A 23,399-nucleotide genomic window follows, 5' to 3' on the forward strand; every position below is an offset into this window, starting at 1 on the left:
CCCTCAATATTTCCAGCACCCAACTGACACTGTATCTAGTTATTGCAATATTATTGACTATATGAGGTCTGTCCAGTAGGTATCCAACCATGTAATATGAAAAATAGAGACATTTATTGAAGAAGATACAAGAAGCATTGTATATAAGACAGTGACGCCTCAGTCCTCTTCCAAGTAGGGACCTTGGGACCTCACACAGTTCTCCCAGTCACCATCAGCTGCCCTGTTGTATTTTCCTGAATCTCACTGACAGACTGAAATCTCTTCCCTTTCAAAAGTGATTTTAGTGTTGGGAAAAGCAAAAGTTACAGGGTGCCAAATATGGGCTGTGGGGGGACTAAATCACCTGGGTGATTTGATGTTTCACCAAAAAACTCTGCATGAGATGTGATGCATAAGTGAGTGTGTTGTGATGAAGCTGCCAAACTCCAGTTGTCCATAGCTAGTCTTCTGAATCATCTGAATAGTTTCTGTGGAGGAATGTTCAAGCTTAACACAAAATTTTATGCATATTTGTTGCTCTACTGGCTTAGTCAGTTTGAATGTGAGAGCCACACAGTACACATGCTCACTCAATGGCATCTGCCCCACTGACTAGTATACTGAAGTTGTCATTGTTCACGCATGTGCATTCCAGTCCACTCAGTGGGCCTCTTTGGGTTCATCTTGTTTGGGACTATCTGCACTTTGTGGACCTCTGCATCTTTTCTCCCCACCATGTTAGGGAAGTTTTCAGCCACTTTTTCTTCACATAGGTTCTTTATTCCTCCTTGCTCTCTTTCTTCTTTTTCTGGTACCCCTATGACGTGGATGTAGTTACCTTTCACATTCTCACAGAGGTCCCATAGCCTGTCCTCCTTTTTTAAAAGTCTTTTTGTTGTTGTTGTTCTGATTGGGTAATTTCTGCTACCTTGTCTTCCAAATCACTGATTTGGTTCTTTACTTCATTTAGCCTGCTGTCGATTCCTTCTAATGTATTTTTCATTTCAGATATTATATTCTTTATTTCATAATCCTCACCTGAGGATATGTTTTTTAAAAAATTGATTTTGTAGAGAGGAAGTGGGGTGGGGGAAAGAGGCAGGGAAAGAGAGAGATCAACACGAGAGAGAAACATTGGTCAGTTGCATCCTGTATGTCTCCCAACCGGGGATCGAACCTGCAACTTTTTTGTCTTTTTGGTATATGGGATGATGCTCCAATCAACTGAGCCACCCAGCCAGGGCTGTATTCTTCATATCTTACTTAAAAAAATAGTTTCGTATCCTTTTTAATGCTTGCTGTCTCTTTGTTAAAGTTCTCACTAAGTTTATTGAGCATTCTTATAACCATTGTTTTGAACTGTCTATGTGGTAGTTTAATCACCTCCATTTCATTTAGTTCTTTTTCTGGGGATTTCTCCTGTTCTTTTATTTGGGGCATGTTTCTTTGTTTCCCCATTTTGGCTGCCTCTCTGTATTTGTTTCTGTGTGGTGGCCCTTTGTAGTAGGTGTTTTGTGGTTCTCAGTGGAGCAGTCAACCTGATCCCTTGAGCTGGGTGCTCCGGGAATGTCCCTTGTGTGGTTTTTGTGAGCTGTACTGTTGTAGTTGAGTCTTGATTGCTGTTGGCTCTTCCCGTGGTCAAGTTGCCCCTCCAGTGTCCATGAACATTGACCCTGAGTGCAGTGTTTGAGCTGCTGTGTGGGGACTGACAAAGCTGAATTTTCACCAACAGAGTCTGGTTTCTGCTGAGATCTCCCTCTGTGTGTGCTGCTTATGAAGTTAAATGGATCATATACTGATGTGGTCTGAACCTCTAGATGTGTGGATTTTGGGGCCACTTGGGAGGGGAATCCAGTGCCTATCAATATCAGGTGCTGCCTGTGACTGGCCCCGGGCAACTTATTTGGAGCTGTAAAGTGACCCACAGTTTGTAGCTGCCTCTGCTGGGGCTGCCTATGCATGGTGGGAGCCTATTTTGCACCAACCAGTTTCTACCAGCACTGAGTCTATGGGCAGGTCAGCAAAATGCCCAAGGCTTCCCAAGATCTGCCTTCACCTGTTAACCGCTTGTTAATCCCAGTCACTGGAAGAGCCTCTGCTGGTGTGTGAGTTACATGACGGAGGCTCTCAGTGAGTCACCAGGTAGGGAAGGGTGGTATTCATCAGACTGATACAGATTCAAACTCAGAGCTAGTGCTGGTTTCAGGCCACTCAACAACAGTCTTAGGGTACACCAGGGTCAGCTGTAACCTGCCAAATACCTGTGGATTTATGTGGTGGAGCAGGGTCTCAGGAATTTATCAGAGTGAGGCCAGCAGTGTTCATCAGTCCAAAGCCGACCAAAATTTGGTAGTGTGCAGGGAGAGTTCTGCACAGGAATGGTGGCACTGGTCTGGCCTGAGATGGAAAAAATGGGCCTGCCCAAGAGCCACACAAATCAGTTTTTCCCAGAGCCTGCCCAGATCTCCCAGAGTGTCTTCTCCATTGGGAGGGGTTGAGGGGATGAGGATGACCAGGCTGGCCACAGTGCACTGACAATATTTCCAAGCACAAGCCCAGCAGGTCAGGGCTACGGGGACTCAGGAGGATAGATTTAGAGGTTCAGGGCTACGGGGACTCAGGAGGGTAGATTTAGAGGTTCTTGTCGAGGAGAGTGGATCTGTCCTGGGTGTAGGGGACAGACAATACTACTCTGGCTTGCAGGGGATGGGTCACAGCTTCTCTGGTGCTACAGACGCATGGGGCAGCTACTCTGGGCCAGCTGGTGATGGGGATTAGGACGAGTGGTGAGTTGGAGTACTGCAGGTGGCATTGCTGCTCTGGAGTGATGTGGGGTAAGGGGCATGACTTCCACCCCAGAGCCATACAACTGTGTCTTTGATTCTCCCTGAGATTACTCTCCAAATCCCTTTAAGAAAGTTTATACCACAGGCTTGGGCAATGGACTTTTCTGCACAGCTGAGCTAAGCAGGCAGGGTGACATGGGGCTGGGAGGGTGGGGCTTGTTCAGTCCCCCCAGGCCAGTGCAATTTGGAGGGAAGTGCTTGACTTAGGAAATACAGTGTCTGTGGGCCTTCTGGGAGAGGGACTCAGTACCTGGTGGCTGATCCTTGAGCTCTCTCCCCAGAGGCAACACAATCCAGTCTGTTCTCGCCTGACTCTAGTCTGCTCCAAACTGCCCTTCCTCTGCTGGAGCCCAGGGTGTGTGGCTGCAAAGGAGATTTTGTGCGTTGGCCCTTTAAGAGGGCTCTCACGTTTCTTAGCAGACTCCCATCTCTCCCTGGCAGACAGAATCCCCACTGATTTTATGTGAGCACCTTTTCCTGGCTTTGTTGCTCCAGGCTGAGGAGCCTGGGTTGAGATCCCACACTCCTCACAGGGGACCTTTGCAGCTGAGATTTCTCTCTGGATTCTCAGCTGCCACACATGGATATAGGGCCAGCCCTTTTTGTGTCTTCATCTTATCAGTCTCCATGTGGATTCTTCTGTAAGACTTCTGTTCAGCTAGTCTTTAGTTGGTTATTGAGGTTGTTGATTTTTCTTTAATTTAGTTGTAATTTCAGTTCAGGCCTGGGAAGAGGTGAGTGTAACTTCCTGCTCTACCACTATCTTCTTTCCCTGTCACTTAACACTCTGTTGTGACTGTTTTCTATATCTTATTAACTATTATTCAAAGATGATATTTTGAATGGCTATGTACTATTACCTGGCATGGAACACTTAATCATTTTCCTGTTTAGCATTTAGGTCATTTGCTGTTCTTCGTAGAGTAATTTTAAATTAATGAAAAAGGTCAAACAATTTTTACAAAACACAGTGTTTTAACAAAAGAAACAAACTTCTCCTCAAACCAGTGTCCTCGGTAGTCAGCTTTAGAGGAATGATTCCCGTCTCCTGGACACTGCTCTTGCAGTGCTTCTATGCTCTGGGAGGTGCCAGAGCTACACATGAACTTCCTTTGCTAAGCTCCTCAGCACCATTGCTCACTGGGATCTTTGCCCTGGTCCTTTGAAGCTTCTCTGTATTTCCATTTATAGCTGGCACCTTGGCATCTTACCTTGCAGTAGTGGTTGGAACTGGGGAGAGAGAGAGGTATAGCCCTTTTACCACAGTTTTGGGCTGCCAGATTTGCATTGTTTTGTCTTTGGTTCAGTCCTCCTCTTTGGCAGTCCCTCGGGTCTCAGCAGGTCTTCCAGCTATCTATCCACTAAACAACTATTTATTGAGCACCTACCATATTCCAGAAACTGGGCTAGATATTGGGGATATGATGGTAAGACAGATAGAACTCTCCTTATAGTTTATGCTTGGTGGGAAGTAACTACACGGGAGGGAGTATAGATTGTTAGGTATGGTTTGGGAGAGTGATGTACGAAAACAGAGTGCTAGGTAGTTCACACCTCAGCTTGCTTTCCCACACACGCTGAGCACCATCTATATATTGTATTTTAGAACCTGTGCACACACATCTTTAAGTATGAGTTGCATCTGTTAAAATGAGACAAAAGAACAGTCAGTGAAGCAGAGCATTGCTTGATAATGTTGTCTCTCTCTGCAGGCCTTCTGCATTATTGCAATCATAAGGCTAGATTCCTAAGTCTGAGGTCAAGAACTAGTCTTCCCATCTGTGCCTATGACAGGACATATGCCCCATATTAAAGGTGGGGGTGGGCAGGACTTGGCTTGTAGTGTGCCTAGAAGGTGACTTTTATTCTTGTGTTTCCCTCTTCCTCTTAAAAGGATACCATGAATCGAGATATCAGTGAATTTTGCATTTGTCTGGTCATTGCTTTGTCACACACATTCTATACTGTAAATGTGATGTGCTTGAGGGCAGGCTATCATGTTGTGGTTTTTGGTTTGGTTTGGTTTATTTGGTAATTGGGCAAATACATCTTCATGGGTGAGGAGCAAAACAGTTTCAGCTGCTAAGTTCTGTGTGAGCATTTTCCTGGCTCATTAAATATATATTTTTAAAAACAACCAGTATTTTTGACAGATGTACCTGCTATGGAATTATCAGCTGGACATATCAGGGAAATGGAACAGACAAGTAAATTTGGATTTTAGCAATATATCCATCTCATGATATTACTTTACAAAGATGAAGAAGTATGGGCTATGTACAAGGAAAAGCAGATGAATTAGGAACATTAGGTGTTTTATTTAGTGATAATGTGATTCAAGGAACCCTAGTGACACATTCATTAGTCCTAAATTGACACTTGTACTCCACCTCCTATTAGCTGTGTGGCCTTGGGCAGTTCAATAGTGACAATTGTAATTATGTATGATAGTGGTTGACATTTATCCAGTAATTGCTCAATTACTCAAAAGTAATTTACTATACTAATGATTTTGTTTTTTAATCCTCCCAGGAGGATATGTTTATTGATTTTAGAGAGAGAGAAAGAAAGAAACATCAATTGGGTGCCTCTTATATGCATCCCAACTAGGGATCAAACCCCCAGTCAGGGCACATCTAGGCACATACCCTCAGTCTAGGTATGTGCCCTGACTGGGGGATCAAACCCACAACATTTTGGTGTGCAGAACAATGCTTCAATCAATTGAGCAACCTGGCGGGCACCGATTTTGTAATTTGATTGATTTAATTCTCCATGAGATGTAGGTACATAATATTCCCAGTTTGTATGTGAAGAAACTAAGGTGAAGAGAAATTGAAGAATCACAGATCATGTAGCTCCTGGTTGCTGGTTTTGGGATTTGCACTCAGATCATTGTGACTAAGCAGTCCCTGCACCAACCAATGTGCTGTACCTCACCTGCCTTAGTCCCAGTTTGCTCAGCAGGGTAGTGGGAATTTATTTATGTGATAAAATATGAGGTGCTGTTGTTTCAAGTTTCTGGCTTTCTGGTGCTCTTTCTTCTTAATGTTAAAATTGGCAGTAGGACTTTCTGTACCGGTTTAACCAGCCCGGCGAGATGGGAATGCTGATTTGTGTCAGGTGAAAAGTGGGTTTCAGTGCCTGACTAATGAGTATTTTTCTTGCTCGTAGTTGTAAAAGTTACATGAGATAAAATAGAAGAAAATGTGAACCAGAAAGAGATTTGTACAAATAAGGGATTCTTTTACATCAGAGTCACTCTGAGGGAGGATACTGGTGTATATCACAGGGTCCCAACTTGTTTCTTGCCATTTCAGCAGTGTGTCAGCAGTATCTGAATGAAGTAAATAGACGGGATGCTTATGTTTGACTTGTGGATGATCTAAAGCTGTAGATTTAGTTTTTATTGATTGCTTAAATTTTATTTTCTCTAATGATTTGAAAAGTAGAGTATTTAAAATATAATGATTTTAAATTGTGGCCAATTTAAAACTTTTTGTAAACATGCTTAGAGATGTATTTCACTATCTAATTTATCTCATTATGGTATACATATTAATTGATATATAATTGACATATAACATTGTATGAATTTTAGGTGTACAACATAATGAGTTGGAGATATATATCTATATTAATCTATATATATATCTCCATTCTTAATATATCTGACTGAATGTGCTTTTTTGTTTGCCTGTATCTATGCATGATAGCTGGCTCAGGATGAAAATTAAAACTGGAATTTAAAATTTAAACTGAAGATTGTTTCTTCTACCTTTTTGTTTTTCTCAACATTATGTTTTAGTTATAACTAATACTGTTTCCATAATGTTGAACTGATATGAATATTTAAAAAGTAATAACTAAGCCTTAGGGAATTATGAGATATTTGTTTACATGCTTTGAGATTGTATCATCTCAAACATGTCTATGCTTCAAATGAGTTGCTTCAAATGTCTAAATCTAGCAAATAATAGCCTAATTGAAGACCTGTAACATCAACTAGTTCTTTCAGACCCATAGTAAGTCATCAATTTCAATGTAGTACAAGGACCTTATTTATTGGGATTTATTTTTCCTCTTATCAGAACACTTCAAAAAAGACAGTGGCAGAGTAGAAAGAATCAAGAGACCTACCTGAGTTTCATGACCAGTAGTATATGAATTTGAGCCTGTTATTTAACTTCCAGGGACCAAAAATTTGTGCTATAAAGTAAGAGTGTTAAACATACAGATCCCTCCCGATTTTTTTCAAGTCCTGTTACCATCTGTAGAGTCTGGAGGCTACAGTAATACTATCAAAGTGGGACATTTTGCAGACCCTCGTTGGTTTGAGGCAGTGCCCCTGGCTCAGGATAACGGCTGCTCCTTGTGTGGGGGCCACAGATTTCAGGATTTATATAAGCTGCCATTGAAAGGCAGGCTCACTTTTCATGAATTTTTAAACTCTTAATTGTTGTATTTGGAAGTGGGTGTCAAGAGTATCAGGAATATTGACTAAGTTATGTGAGTGAGTGATTGAATACACATCTGCTTTTTCTTTTTTAGAATGATCATTCTTTAGCCAGTAAGGTTATCTATCTAGATAAGACAGGGAAATCAATAACACATTTTCTTCTTGCAGAAGAGCAGTTATCTCCATAAAATTCACAGGTGGTATTTTTTGTTTTTATTTCCCAGTAAAATATAAACACTCAACTTTCTTTGCTTTATCTGTCTCCAGAAGTTAATGGTCAATTTGCATAAAAACAGTTAATGTGGAAAACTTAAAGTATGTCCTATTTAATACCAGTTTTAATACATCTTTTCTATTGGTTGTTAGTGGAGAACTCTTTATGCTGAAGGCACATTGTGCATCTTTACTTGAAGGCTAAATTTGATTTCTTGATTCATTATGTTGAAATTCAATATCATAGTTCTTAAGAGGAAGACATGTATCAAAAAAGAGAAGTGTTTAAGAATTATAAATCTTATTTTTATATCTATCCTGTATTTTATGAGAAATTACAATACAGAAAAATTTTAACTCAGCTTTAAGTTAATTAATTGGCCGTATTTATATGACTGCTATGTGATGGCATCAAAGAAATAAATATAATTTCTGCTGTTGAATAGATTATTATTTAAAGGGATAAGAGAAAGAGGGTTCAAGTCAGGAATGTTTTTTTGACTATAACACATGCTAGAATGAACACGAACCATGACAAAATTTCGTGTGTGTGTGTGTGTGTGTGTGTGCGCGCGCGCGTATTTCTGGATACACACACACACAGTAATACTATCAAAGTGGGACATTTTGCAGTCCCTAGTTGGTTTGAGGCAGTGTCCCTGGCTCCGGGTAACAGCTACTCCTTTTGTGTGGGCCACAGATTCCAGGATTTATATAAGCTGCCATTGAAAGGCAGGCTCATTTTTTCATGGGTTTTTATTTTTAAACTCTGAATTGTTGTATTTGGAGTACACATCCACTAGAGATAGCTCATCAGTGCTCAGAGAAATAGCTGTGGATAATGAAGGTCAAATGGGTCTGAAAGCTATGAAATTAGTTGAAGCAGGAAATGCAAACAAGGCAAAAGAACACCAACTCAAGACTGTAACACCATTGTATAAGACAAAGGTTTCTAACTACAGTGCTGAAACTAATTTCCCTCTACCTCTTTCATGATCCCAGCTGAGTGGAAAACCTTGCCTCTTTCCAGGCATTCTGTAGCTAGAAGAGATGGTGAGCCTTTAAGTATATTCTCAACTAAGTAAAGGCTGGACATGGAAATAGTATTACAGAGAACTTGTTACATACAACAACAGGCTTAGGAAATGGGTATGAAGCTTCTTCACTCTCAGAGAAACTAAAAACATATTTATAGTATTTTAATTTATAAATTTTAATTTATAAGTCACCTTTCAAGGTTAATTTATGCATGTAATACCATTTCAGCCAAAATTATTTTGAGATTTTGGGGGGAACTTGAAAGGATAATGTAATGGAAAAATAAACACAAGAGCTTTCCAAGGAACTTTCCAAAAGGAAGAGCAATGAGTAATAATGATTAAAAAGTATAAACATATATCTGTGGAACAATATTTGAGTCTAGAAATAGATTCAGTGATATATAAATAATAAAGTAAAATGTTTTCTCCAAAAAAGGAAGGGTAACAGTGGTATTGGAAGCCGAGTAGCAGTTTTTAAAAAGTAATTATATTAACATCTTTTACTGGCTACCAATATAAATTTGAAATAAAGTAGTGAACTTGATTAATTAATTAAATTAATGGAAAAAAAATCATGTTACAGACCAAAGGAAAACAGAATAGAATATATAATAGGACCATTATAGGATAGAGACATTTTAGTTTTAAAGGAATATAAAAAATAAAAAGATTTGAAAATATTTTACTTATTTATTTTAAAGATTTTATTTATTTATTTTTAGAGAGAGGGGAAGGGAGGGAGAGAGGGAGAGAAACATCAATGTGTGGTTGCTTCTCACATGGCCCCCTGGGGACCTGGCCTGCGACCCAGGCATGTGCCCTAGACTGGAAATCAAACCAGCGATCCTTTGGTTCATAGCCCATGCTCAATCCACTGAGCTACTCCAGCCAGGGGCCAAAAATATTTTAAATGTATGTTCAATGATAACAGTCTTTACTAGGACAGTAGCAAAGTGGGAAAATAGATTTGCACCAACGTGATGGGAAAGAATATATGAAGTATGAAGTGCTTGTTCATCTTTATCCCCTAAACATTGAGACTTTATAGCTAAATGGACAAAACAGATAATTTACATACAATTAGTAAAGTGAACCTGGAAAAATGTTATCATACTTTGTGATCAAAGGTCTGACTCAAACTTATAGCTCATAGAAATCATTTTATAATTATTGAGGTAACCCCCCTCTTATCACAAAAGAGAAAATCTCATGGGAAAATTTGCAGTAAAATTAGCCCAGTCCCCTTGGGGGGAAAAAGGCAAATTATAGGAAGAGTAAAAAATTTACTACTCAAACCCTTTAGCCTGGCAATTCTGTCTCTAAGGAACCTATCCCAACAAAATGTGTGTGCACAACATGATCATACCTTATTGTTCCCACTATAGCAAATGATTGAAAATCACCCCATTGTTTGTCAAAGGGGAACTGGTATATTAGTGATGCTGAATCAATGTGACAGAATCTCATCGAGTCATTACAGTGAGTAGTATGAATACTAAATACTTGGGTGATACATTTAAGGGGTAATGTTAAATAAAATAGAATCCACAATACAATTTCAAGGATAGTAAGTGTGTGTGAAAGCTAATAGGCAATAATGAAGGAAATTCCATTAAAATGATAGTGTGGACAAAAAAGAGGCTCTGTAATAAATCTGACTGAAAGCAACCTCATAGGATGATCTCATAATAAATTGCTAAGTGGGTCAGTCATGGTGGGTAGTAACATCCCAGGCCTATAAAAGGTTTATCATTGCCCTTAAGCAAGCCCTGTCCAATGTTTTTGTACCTTTAGGTTAACATACCTTTGGAATGCTGCTTTTTGAGACTCAAGAAAGCACTAAATCTCCTTAAGTATCCTGTAATGGCCCTGCTTTCTTCCACTTCCATGCAGTCTTCCTTATGTTCCCTCCTTAATTCCAAATGTAAAAAAGAAACTGCAAGCTGTCATTCTGGGAAGCATTTTTTCTCAGTCTATTGAAGTCTATTGCTTCTAGGTCTGTCCTCTGTTTGGCTCAGATAGGATCTAGTAAACTCTTAAGAAAATTTTTGTAGTGGTGTAGACATTCTTACGTCAATGATAGTTAATGGGGTAGTGTAAAATAAATAAGATAATGTTTAATGCAATATTGCCATTCCTATAATAAATAAGGAAAGAAATCTAATTCTTGCCCTTGTGAAGCCAGTGGTAAGCGTGATGAAAATGAAATTACAGAACACAGAGTTTCATGTCTTGAGGTGAATGAGTGTTAGAGAATCAGATGTATTGACTATTTGTCTTCTTTTCTGAAGTCCAAGTTTCTCAATTCAGTTCTAAAAACTACTTCACTAACAGGGGAAGCAGGGAAGGCAGGTTTCACAAGATTCAAGCCCATTAGTCCAGCCTTTTCACTGGTAAGCTTGCTGAAATTTATTTGAACTTTACCCTCTACTGCTTGTGTGTGTGTGTGTGTGTGTGTGTGTGTGTGTGTGTTGGGACGGGGAAGTGGGAGTAGTAGAAATAACTTATGATGCTGTTTACAAGTAATTTAATGCAAATAATGTATCATGTAAAATGCTTAGATACTCAAAGAACAATTTATATAAATAATCTCAATCCCAGGTATAGAATAAGAAAAAGTTAGATGAAAATACTCTGCTTTCCATATAACATTAGTCAGAGAGTTTGCATTTTACTTCTGAAAAGATACAGAGGGAGAATATAAGTTGAAGGAGTACTGTAAGTGGCAGCTCTGGAGCTACAGGCATAGCGGAGTGGCACACATGTCAGTGAGTACTGAAGGGTGCCACTGACATTAAAGGGAAATGTGTAGTCATTGCTGTGCTAGAAAAGGAAAATAACTGTTATACTTGTTGTTACTGGACAATTAATATGTAGGACAAAGCTTAAGAATTGAGCACATTTTCAGTTTTGTCCTCTATTCAAAATGGTGCCCTGTTTGTCACAGATTTGATGGACTATTAGTCATCTCAGACTGCCATAGCAAAATACCATAGCCTGGGTGGCTTAAACAATAGACATTTATTTCACACAGTACTGGAGGCTGGGAATCCTAACATCAAAGTGTGATTTATTTCCCTGGTGATGGCTTGCTTCCTGGCTTGGAGACAACCTCCTTCCTGCTATATCCTCACATGGCAGAAACAGAGAGAAATCTATTTAATGTCTTGTCCTACAACGGTACTAATCTGATCATGAAGACTCCACTCATGACATCAACTAAACCTAATTACTTCCCAAAGGTCTCTCTCCCAATACCATCTCATTGAAGGTTAGGGCTTCAACATGTGAGTTTTAGGCAGATGTAGTTCAGTCCATAGCAGGTGGTAAGTAATCTTGCCAACAGAGACCCTATCCTAAACGTTTTATTATTATTTATTTATCTTTATTGTATTTTTTCCCATTACCATTTAGTCCCCTTATACCTCCTTCCCCTGAAGTAATCACCACACTGTTGTCCATGAATCCTTGTTTCTTTTTACTCAATCTCCCTATCCCCTAACCTCCCTCTGATCCCACTAGCTGTCATCCTGCTCCCTGCTCTCCATCTACAAGTCTGTCATTATATTCTTTGTTAGTTCAGTTTGTTCATTAGATTCCACATATGAGTGAAATCATATGGTATTTGTCTTTCTCTGACTGGATTATTTCACTTAGCATAATGTTCTCTAGGTCCATCTGTACTGTCGCAAAGGGTGAACATTTCTTTTTTATGGCTGAGTAGTATTCCATTGTGTTAATGTCCCATAGTTGTCTCATCCACTCATCTACTGATGGACACTTGGGCTGCTTCCATATCTTGGTGATTGTAAATAATGCTGCAAAGAACATAGGGGTGCTTCTGTTCTTTTGAATTACTCTTTTGGGTTCCTTCAGATATATTCCAGAAGTGGGATCACTGGGTCAAAAGACAGATCCATTTTTAATTTTTTTAGGTGTGTCCATCCTGCACTCCACAGTGTCTGCATCAGTCTGCAATGCCACCAACAGTGCAAAAGTGTTCCTTTTCTCCACATCCTTGCCAGCATTTGTTGTCTTTTGATTTATTGATGATAGCCATTCTGACACCTGTGAGATGATATCTCATTGTGGTTTTAATTTGCACTCTCTGATAATTAGTGACATTGAGCTTCTTTTCACATGTCTATTGGCCATCTCTATGTCCTCTTTGGAGGAGTGTATATTCAGGTCCTTTGCCCATTTTTTAATAGGGTGGTTTGTGTTTTTTGGTGTTAAGTTTTGTGCATTTTTTATAAATCTTGGATATTAACCCCTTATGAGATGTATTGGTGAATATGTTTTCCCATTCTGTGGATTGTCTTTTTATTTTGTTGATGCTTTTCTTTGCTGGGCAAAACCTTTTTAGTTTGATGTAGTCCCATTTGTTTATTTTTTTTCTTTGCTTCTCTTGCCTGGGGAGATATATCTGATAAAATATTGCTACGAGCAGTGTCTGAGATTTTGCTGCCTATGTTTTCTTCTAGGATTTTTATAGCTTGGGATCTAATATTTAAGTCTTTGGTCCATTTTGAATTTATTCTTGTGTGTGGTGTAAAATGTTGGTCTAGTTTCATTGTTCTGCATGTATCTGTCCAGTTTTCCCAATACCACTTATTGAATAAACTATGTTTAGCCCATTATATGTGCTTGCTTCCTGTGTCAAATATTAATTGACTCTAAAGGTGTGGGTTTATTTCTGGGCTCTCTGTTCTGTGCCATTGATTTATGTGTCTGTTTTTATGCCAGTACCATGTTGTTTTGATTACTAGGGCCTGACAGCGCAGGTGGGAAACACAAGGCTTGTGGGCCGAATCTGGCCTTCCACCTTGTTTTATCTGGCCTGGCACTGAGCGTTTCTACCCAGTGGCATCGCGGAGCTCTCGCTTCATTGTTATGGAGTAGTTACATTTATACAGTCCTAAAATTACATCTGGCCATTTGAAGGCAACCACAAGGCTGATGTGGCCCCCCATGAAAATGAGTTTGACACCCCTGCTTTATAGATTTTGATATTAGGTAGTGTGATTCCTCCAACTTTGTTCTTCTTTCTCAGGATCATTGTTGCTATGCAGGGCCTTTTGTGGTTCCATATAATTTTACCAAACATTCTGAGAAGAACTAACACCTCTCCTTTGCAAACTATTTCATAAAATTCAAGAGGAGAGAAGGCTCCCAATCTCATTTTACAAGGCCACATTATCCTAATTCTAAAAGCAGGTAAGGATACTACAAAGAAAGAAAATTATGTTATCTACGATGAAGGTAGATGCTAAAATCCTTAACAAAATATTAGCAAACCGAATACAGCAATGCATCAAAAAGAGCATACATCAAGTGGGATCAAGTGGGATTTATTCCAAGAATGCAAGTTTGGTACAACATTGGCAAATCAGAAAATGTGATCCACCAAATAAACAAAATGAAGTACAAAAACCACATGATCATATCAATAGATGCGGAAAAAGCATTTGATAAGATACAGCACCCATTTATGATAAAAACTCTCAGCAAAGTGGGAATAGAGGGAACACACCTAAACATATTAAAGTCCATATGTGACAAACCCACTGCCAGCATCACATTAATGGGCAAAACCTACAAGTGTTCCCCTTAAGATCAAGAACAAGGCAGGGATGTCCACTTTCACGTCTCTTATTCAACATAGTAATGGAAGTTCTAGCCACAGCTGTCAGACAAGACGAAATAAAAGGCATCCAAATTGGAAAGGAAGATGTAAAACTGTCTTTATTTGCAGATGACATGATACTGTACATAGAGAACCCCAAAGATTTCACCAAAAAACTACTAGAACTGATAAATGAATTCAGCAAAGTAGCAGGATACAAAAATACCCTATTTTTGCCATGTATATGCATTCCCATGTATAATGTGCACCCATGTTTTTGGCCCAAACTTTTATTTTTTAAAAAAGATTTTATTTATTGATTTATTTTGAGGGAGAGGGAAAGGGAGGGGAAAGAGAGAGAGAGAAACATCAATATATGGTTGCTTCTCGTGTGCCCCCTACTGGGGACCTGGCCTGCAAACCAGGCATGTGCCTTGCCTGGGAATTGAACCAGCAACCCTTTGGTTCATAGGCTGGTCCTCAATCCACGCACGGATCCACACCAGCCAGGGTGGCCCAAACTTTTAGGAAAAAATATTTTATTTAAATTTTTTAATTCAATTATTTATAATTTATTTATATTCAGATACTTGTTTTTTGTATTATAAGGGAATTTCAGCATTTATTTTTGAACATATTATGGTAAAAGACATTTTATGTAACAAATAAGTACAGAACACAAGAGCAGATACAAGGTATTTCAGGAAATACCCATGTATAATGCATATCCTCATTTTTCTCTCAAAATTTTGGGCAAAGATGGGCTCACTATACTTGGCAAAATATGGTAATATCCAGAAATCAACTGTTTTTTATGTGATAAAAATGAACTAACAGGGAAATTAAGAAAATAATCCCATTCATAGTTGCTTCAAAAAAAAAATAAAGTAGGAATAAACCTAACCAAATATGTAAAAGACCTGTATTTGGAAAATTGTAAGTCACTGAATAAAGAAACTGAAGAAGATACAAATAAGTGGAAGTACGTACCATGTTTGGGATAGGAAGAATTAACATCACTGAAATGTCCATACTGCCCAAAGCGGTAGATTCAGTGCAGTTCCTCTCATTTTCCAATGACTTACTTCACAGAACTGGAACAGATATTCTTATTATAAACATTTTAAATCTCCAAGAGAGCTTATTGCACATGTGCTGTCATGGAGGTCAGAATCAGTATTGGTTAATTAAAGGTGATAGCTTGTTAATCTTTTGCTTATTATGCTATGAAATTCAGTCACACTTTCACAGTATTTATGGAATTTATTTCAGTGAGTTAGCCTTCTGTTAGAGTAGCAGTTCAGTTCCTGTATTTTAATTCTTTTCCTTTTCTAGGACATTAACATATTGTATATATACTAAATTCAATTTTTTAAAAATTATATTTTATTGTTTATGCTATTACAGTTGTCCAGTTTGTCCCCCTCCACCTAGCACCCGTACTCCATTAAGCAATCCCTCCAACATTGTTCATGCCCATGTGTCATGAGTATAAGTTCATTGGCTACTATGTTTCCTATACTGCACTTTACATCCCCATGGCTATTCTGTAACTCTCATTTGTACTTCTCAATGCCCTCACCTCCTCACCCATTCTCACTCGCCCTCCTACCTGGCAACCTTCTGGTAACTAACTTCTTTTTTCTTGCTTTTAAGAGTTTCTCTTTATCTTTAACCTTTGGTCTTTTAATAATGATGTGTCTTGGGGTGGGCCTCTTTGTATCCACCATAACTGGGACTCTGTACTTCCTGGACTTGCAAGTCTTACTTCCTTCACCATATGAGGGAAGTTTTCTTTCTGTATGTTTTCAGATAGATTTCCAATTTCTTGCTCTTTCTCCTTTTCTTATGGCATCCCTATGATGTGAATATTGGACCTCTGCAAGTTGTCTCAGAGGCTGTTTATACTATTCTTATTTTTTTGGATTTTTTTTTCTTTTCATTGTTCTGATTGGTTGTCTTTGGATTCCTTATGTTCCAAATCGTTGCTTGGATTCTTGGCTTCATCCATTCTATTATTTGTTTCCTTGTAAATTGTTCTTTATTTCAATGAATGAATCATTCAATTCTGACTGGATCTTTTTTTGTGCTCTGAGGTCCTCACTAAGTTCCTTGAGCATCCTTATAATCAGTGTTTTGAACTCTGCATCTGATAGGTTGCTTATCTCCATTTTGTTTAGCTCTTTTTTTTGAATTTTGATGTGTTCTTTCATGTGGGCCATTTTTCTTTGTCTCCTTGTTTGTTTCTATGTATTAGGTAGAGCTGCTTTGACTCTGTGTTTTGGTAGTATAGTCTAATGTATTAGGTGTCCTGTAGGGTCCAGTGGAACAGCCACCCCTATCACCCAAGCTGGGTATTTGAGGTGTGCCCTTTGTGTGGGCTGAGTACACCCTCCTCTTGTAGTTGAGCCTTGGTTGCTGTTGGTGTATCAATGGGAGGGATTTACCCAGGCCAGTCAGCTGCAAGGACTGGCTGGGATCACTGACCACCAACCTCCACCCTCTGTGGAGGATCAGCTGTGCAGAGGGCCAGGTGGTGGTGCTCCAAAGTGGTCTGTAGCTGTCCATTGGGAGAGCAGGCCCTGGGGTTTTCTGGATGGTGCAGGCCAAGGTCAGCACCCACCTGTGTTTTGCCTGGGGTACCCTTCCTGAGCTGTAAAGCAATCTGAGATGTCTGCTACTTGTGCTGGTTGTGGAGATTCCCAGGTGAAGCCAGGGTTTGACTCTACTCTGGCTGCTGCTAGGGTTCACTGAAGCCAGCTGTTGCTTGCTTGATAGCATTTAGGAGCCAAGATTAGCCATTCTTATGGAAAAGCATCTTGGGTGGTCCTGTAAATTGGGTGGGGTAGAGTCTCTGTGGATCTCCAAGGTGGATCACACAGTGTTAACCAGGTTGATGGAATCTCAGATATAGCACCAGCCCATTGGTTCTGCTTGGGGAGGACTCAGCAAAGGGACAATGGCCTCTGCACATGCCAATGCCAATGCCAAACACGTCAATCTCTCCCTGTTTGGTGTCCTTCCAGCTACTACCCTGGTGCTGGAGCTCAGAGGGAGTGAATCTGAGTAGGTAAGTCCATGTGTGGGTTCTCCAAGAGGCACTTCTTAGGGCTCCAGCAGCCTCCTCCTCTGGCTCAATCCCCGCTGTTTCTCAGCCACAGGTTGTGGGGATTTACCTTCCTGGCACTGGAATCCTGGGCTGGGGGGCCTGGTAGAGGTCTGGGATTTCTCACTCCCGAGATATCCCTCCTGAATTGTTATCCTTGTGGGTGTGGGGCCAGCCTGTTCTGCGTCTGCACCCCTCTTACCAGTTTGGATGGATGTGGTTTCCTCAATTCTGTAGTTGTCAGACTTCCATTCAGCTTGATTTCTGATGTTCCTGAGTGATAGTTATTCTATATTTTAATTGTAATTTTGATGTGGTTGTGCGAAGAAGCGAGCCATGTCTGCCTACATCACCATCTTGACCAGAAGCTGGTAAATTTTCTAAGATACAATAAATTTGTGAAGGCTCCTCAAAATATATAATTACATTAATTTTTCATAGATAAATTAAACTTAGGTTCTTTGTAGGAAAAAAAGTTAATGTTTATGTATTCTGTGTATCAAACATTGAATAAACTTCAGGATGAGAGATAAAAGAATTGGTTTATCCTGAGGTTAGGCAGCACTTCTTGTGACCAACATATTATGTTCTGTGCCAAAAATAATGGCTTAGTTCTGTCACTTCAGTTAGGATTATTGGCAGATAGCGTGCAGCACAAAAAAATGGGAATTTTCCTTTAGTTTTTTCATAACATTCAAGAGAAAGAAAAGAGAAAATTAAGAAATCCTTTTGTTTTGACTTTTGCTGAGACTTTCTTAATCTATATCTAATGATATTTTAAATTACTGATTTTTAGGCAGATCGTAATTGGCACATTATACTGTACATGGAAAAAATCACAATAAAAATAAAAATAACAGTAACTGGAAATAGAATTTTTAGTGTTTGATGTTTTTGTTTGCTTTTGGTTTTTCTTTTCTTTTCTTTTCTTTTTTAATGTTAGTTCTCTTTTGTGGTCCTAGGCAGAATTAAATTAGAAAGAAAATCTGGGTGATACGTTCTTTTTATAATATTCTGATGATTTTACATAAATGACAAAATACAGTTCCAATTCTTCTTTCTTTTTTTTTTTTTTTCTCTTTGCTTTAAGCCCAGCACAAAAATAAGGTTTTCAAAATGGTGAAGTTTTGTTTTCATTCACTGCATTTCCTTTACTGAAAAGGGAGTGGAGAAAGATTTTTATGTCTGTATTTGTATAAAATAATTCCATATGCTGCTTTCTTGGTGTCTGTCATTTTCCCCCCTTTTCTATAGAAGCATAATTTATTTGTTTCTTTAACTGAAGCAGGATTTTGAAAACCACACACTAACTCAGAAAATACCTGTGGTATTTATCCTCCAGTGCCTCCTTTCTTTCTAGCCAGGGGATATAATTTTATGGAAATTTGTGGCATTTATAGCAATTTCTAGCAGGTATTATTAATCTTCATCACTATCTCCGTATATTTGAAGTACAGTAATTTTCAGAACATTTAAATCCTTTTCAGGGAAATAATTAAACACCCTCCTATTTATTCATTAATTAATGTTGCTATAACAACATAATATGGCATTTATTTAAAGATTTTTTGATTTGCTACCTTTGGCTTTATAATATGGTATTTTATTAAGCCATGAAACAAAATCTATCTTTTTCTGTTGAAGATAAAAATTTATGTGACAATATACATGGGAAAGTTTTTTTTTAAATTATCTGACTCAATGTAGTAGTAAATAAACACATATTCCTTAAATTTTTTCTATAAGTTAATGCTTTCTTAGAAATTTTAAGAAGCATGATATGATTATTGTAAAAATCATCAGAAACGTTAATGAAATATCAAGGTAATTAAAAAACTACTTTTCTATGGGTTGCTATCAGGAGCTTCCAGAAAAGTCTCAGAAGAATTTGCTTTTTTCACAACCATTTAATTAACTTGAGAAAAGTCCCAAGTGTACTGTTATTACAAATATACTTCTGAAAAGGTGGTGACTCTAATATGTACAGAGGTGTTGTTACCTTCATCAGCAAGACCAAAGTGCTGGGTTTTTCAGGTGGAATTTGGGTGTAATTTATAAATCTCAGCAGAAGTTGAAACATATAAAAAAGGTAATTTTGTCATAAACTTTGGAGGAATATCTCCTAAAATCAATCCTCATGTTTGTTCCTCCATAAACCTATTTTATAACAGAATGCTCACTGCTTTTCTCCAGGTCATTATATTCCCTGGCCTAGGCTTCTTTAGCAAAAAGCTTTCTTTCAATAACACTTGCTCCCCAGAGATAGGCCTCTGGAAGAGGACTTTTATCTGCAACAGCTCTAAGGGTTTCCCAGCAAGTAAGTGCTGGGGAACAGAAATAGACGGATCCCTGCTGTGTTCTGTATGGGCTGGAGTGTATTTAAGAAGCTTAACATATGTTCATTAAAGCAAAACAATGGAAACCAACTTGTTCTTTAATATTAATCACGATCTGTATTTTGTTTTCATTTTGGGTATTTCTCTGGCACTTACAGAGTGCACTGCCAGATACCTTGCAGGCACTTTCACATAATCAGTTGTCTTAGGGCAAGGGTGTCAAACTCATTTTCACTGGGGGCCAAATGTAATTTCAACTTTTTAACAGTTAAGGAGTAGTTACATTTATACTGTCCTAAAATTATTTCGGCCCTTCGAAGGCAGCCATCAGGCTGATGTGGTCCTGGTGAAAATGAGTTTGACATCCCTGTTTTAGAGTATCCTGTGAGGCAGAGAGCTCTTATTCTAATTATACCAATAAGGAACCGAGGTTCAAGGAAGATGTATTTGCCAAGATTCCATAGTTTGTTGGGAGTAGAACTAGGAATTTGAGGGCTTTTTGATTCAAGTCTGGTATGGTATACTTTTTTCTACGCTGTAGAGTCTACAGCATGCTCACCCTTCCTTTCATGTTCTATCCAGGGCAGGCTGGGTATGTAAAACAGAAAGGAAGGGATTTTACGGCAAATACTTCTTTTCATTTCTGTATCTCAGCTCAGGGTCACACTTGGGATCTTTGCCACAGTGTAATCCAAGTCACCAGTACCTTTCTCTTGGAATGCAGCAGTAGCCTTCTGACTGCATGTTCTTCCCCCTTGGGAATAGAATTTGGATCATACCCTTCTGCTTAAAAGCCTTCAGTGATTTCCCGTTGTACTTAGAATAAAATTTGAAATACTTATTTTGGTCTGGCTCCTACTTATCTTTCCTTTACTTGTTTAGTGTCTTCTGATCTTACATTGTTCCTGGAATGCCTCACACCCTTGGTTTCCTCAGACTTTTTTGTACTTGCACTTTTCCTTTGTCTGCAGTTCTTTAAGTTTTTTCTGACTATGTTCAATTGATCCATCTTTCACATTTCAGCCTAAATGTCATTTCCTGAAGAGAGACCTTCCAGTCTGAGTTCTCCTGCTTTATGTATATTCTTTATCTCTCCTGGCATTTATAACTTGCCTTTATATTTACTTAATAATAATAACTAACAATTATGGTTCCCTTCCAATATGCCAGTCACTGAGTATGGCCTTTAACTCTGTTTATAGATGAGGAAGAAAATACTTTCCCAGATAACAGTAAACCATGAACCAGGATTTAAGCCCAGGCTTCCTGTACAAGACTAAAACTCTGGGAGAGCAGGAACCATGTCTATGTATTGTTTTACTTCCAGTGCCTGGTGTATATATAGTAGGCCCTCAAGAAATACATATTGAACAAATGACTTTTTGTTTTGGTAAAAAATCAAGTATCAAAAAAACCACTTTAATTCTATCCTAACTGTGCCAGGCACAATGTCTAGTGACAATCTCTGGGTACAGTGCTGTTTGACCACTGATTCATACAGGAGGCTCCAAGAATGCCCATGAGGGGGACTTACCTTCAGGGGGTTGAGATGGGGGAAGTGGGGAGGCTCCCTAATGGGGTAGGAGCAAGCATGGGAACGAAGAACTACTACTTGGCAAAGGAGATCTTTACTGAGTTGTTCTGGGTGATCTTGAAGCCCTTTGGGCATCATGGAAGGGCTTCAACTGCATCTCACTGTCAACTTCTACAAAGGTGATGTCATGCTGCCCTGGAACCAGCTGGACCTCCTTGAAGCTAGGAACTGATTTAAAGCATGGACAGCATAAACTCATTGGTCTCCTCTGGCAGGTTGTAGAAACAAGATAAGATTTGGTGGGTTTTCTGAAAGAGGCTGGGCAGGTGGCAACTGGCCCGGTAAGCTGCTGTGGGGGTGTGGCCCCAGGTGGGATCTGACTGGTGCGGGGCCTGGAGGTGGGATCATGCTGGGGGCAGCACGTATAGAGGCTGACTCTGCATGTGGTGCATAATGCAGGGTGCCTGTGTCAGGCCCCGGGGCTGCCCGTGCTATGGAGGTAACTGCCCAGCCTTGCATTCCCTTCTTGGCAGCTTGGCTCTCCTGGCTCTTGGGCTTCCTCTTCCATTTGTGATCTCACTCCACAAAGGTGCCTTTCATCTTGGCAATGATGTCCTGAGTTGGGCTTGGTGTACTGCGTGCCCATGTGCTTGTTGTGGAAGGGGAAAAACTGTGCAGATTGCAGGGCATTGGGGGCACCACTGACCTGGAAGATGACAAAAACCTGGCCCCTCATCTTCAGGCTCCATGGCACCAGGATATCCAGGATCTGGCCAAACTGATGAAGATGGCATACAGGGACATCTTGAGCTCATTGAAATTGTTGATATAAACAGTGTGGTTGCAGCAGGTCTCAGGAACTGTCACGGAGAGAGGTGCCGAGGTAGGGCAACAGATCTGCTGCTCTGGCAAGTGGTACTTGCTAGGTTTTTGAGTCAAATGTTTTTATATGTATGAGCTTTTCTGAAATGTAATTTACATACAGTAATACCCTTTGGAAGTACACAATTTGGTGGTTTTTAGAGCTGTGCAACTATTATCCCTATTTAATTTAGAGCATTTGCATCACCCCAAAAAGAAACTCCTGCCCTGTAGGGCTAGACTGCCTCGCTGAGAGGAAGATGGAGACTCCCCCCATAGAGGAGAGCAGCAGGGCCCAGGGAGTCAACAATCCTTAGACAGACTTAACTCAGTGGGGGAGCCAAACTACCCTGAAGAGACTTTTGAGAGTCTCTAGTACCTAGAACAGCAAGGAGTGAAAAGGTGGTGTGTGAGTTGCTCCTAATTGGTACACCTCAGGGACAGCACAACTGTAGCACTGAAGGTGCAAGCCTGAATCAGAAGGGCACTGGAGGAACAGCAGCGAACTGAGGAACTGGGCTGCAGGCTGGGCAACTGTGAAGAGTGAGCCTCAGGCTGGGCCCCCATCCATGCAAAACCACAGGAAGGGAGAAAAGTGAAACCCAACCCCTCTCACCCTGCTGCAGCCAGGAAGATCAGCAGAACTCCTTTGGCCAGTGTAAAGCCAGCAGGAGGCTTTTTTTTTTCTCTCTCTTCCCCACTGCCCACCACCCCTACAAGTGAGACAATAAGAGCTGGAGCTGTGAAAGGACCAGTGTTAGACCCAAACAGGGGACCACCCAACAACTGAGAAACTGAGACAAATTTCACTTTGCTATTCCAGAGAACTGGCGAGTTATTGTTTATTTATGTATTACTATTTTTTTCATTATTTTTATTTCTTTTAGTATTTTTTAATTTCTCTTCTTTCTGTTTAGTTTTCTTTGTTTTGTTTATTTAATTTCATTGTTTGACTGGTTTCCCTGGTTCTCTCTTGCATAGTGTATTTTTAATTTTCCTTCTTTTACTTCACTTGTGTTCTAATAGCACACTACTCTAGGTCATGTTCCTTCTATTCTTGTTATTCAGGTCACATAGATTCTGTCATATGATTGTTGCTCTATTACTATTGTAAATAATTGTTGTTCCACACAACTGTAAATACTACACAATACCCCTCCAGATCTTAGCCAACTTCACTGTTTCCTGAACTTTATTACTGTTGTGGTGAACTCTATTCTCTTGCACACTACAGCTATTTTCTGTTCTTTACTATCACTACATCTGATAATCAGCCCTCCCACAAGCTCACTGCTTTCTAGATCCAACTCATAATCCTTCCCCCCTAACAAGAGTCTTATCTTTTTTCCACCCTAAAAAATGCCTAGTTGGGTCAAATATCATGGTTAACACTGTA

At 39.5% G+C, this 23,399-nt stretch overlaps 1 protein-coding gene and 1 pseudogene across 8 annotated transcripts in view; one reads left to right on the plus strand and one right to left on the minus strand.

The window, feature by feature from the left end:
* The window catches only part of ST7 (suppression of tumorigenicity 7), a 323,508-nt gene that overhangs the window by 95,152 nt on the left and 204,957 nt on the right, over positions 1 to 23,399 (plus strand). The window lies entirely within an intron of this gene.
* Positions 21,217 to 22,570, minus strand: LOC139440999 (U1 small nuclear ribonucleoprotein A pseudogene; annotated as a pseudogene).

The sequence above is a fragment of the Desmodus rotundus genome, chromosome 6 (assembly GCF_022682495.2).
Source record: "Desmodus rotundus isolate HL8 chromosome 6, HLdesRot8A.1, whole genome shotgun sequence".
Classification (NCBI taxonomy): domain Eukaryota; kingdom Metazoa; phylum Chordata; class Mammalia; order Chiroptera; family Phyllostomidae; genus Desmodus; species Desmodus rotundus.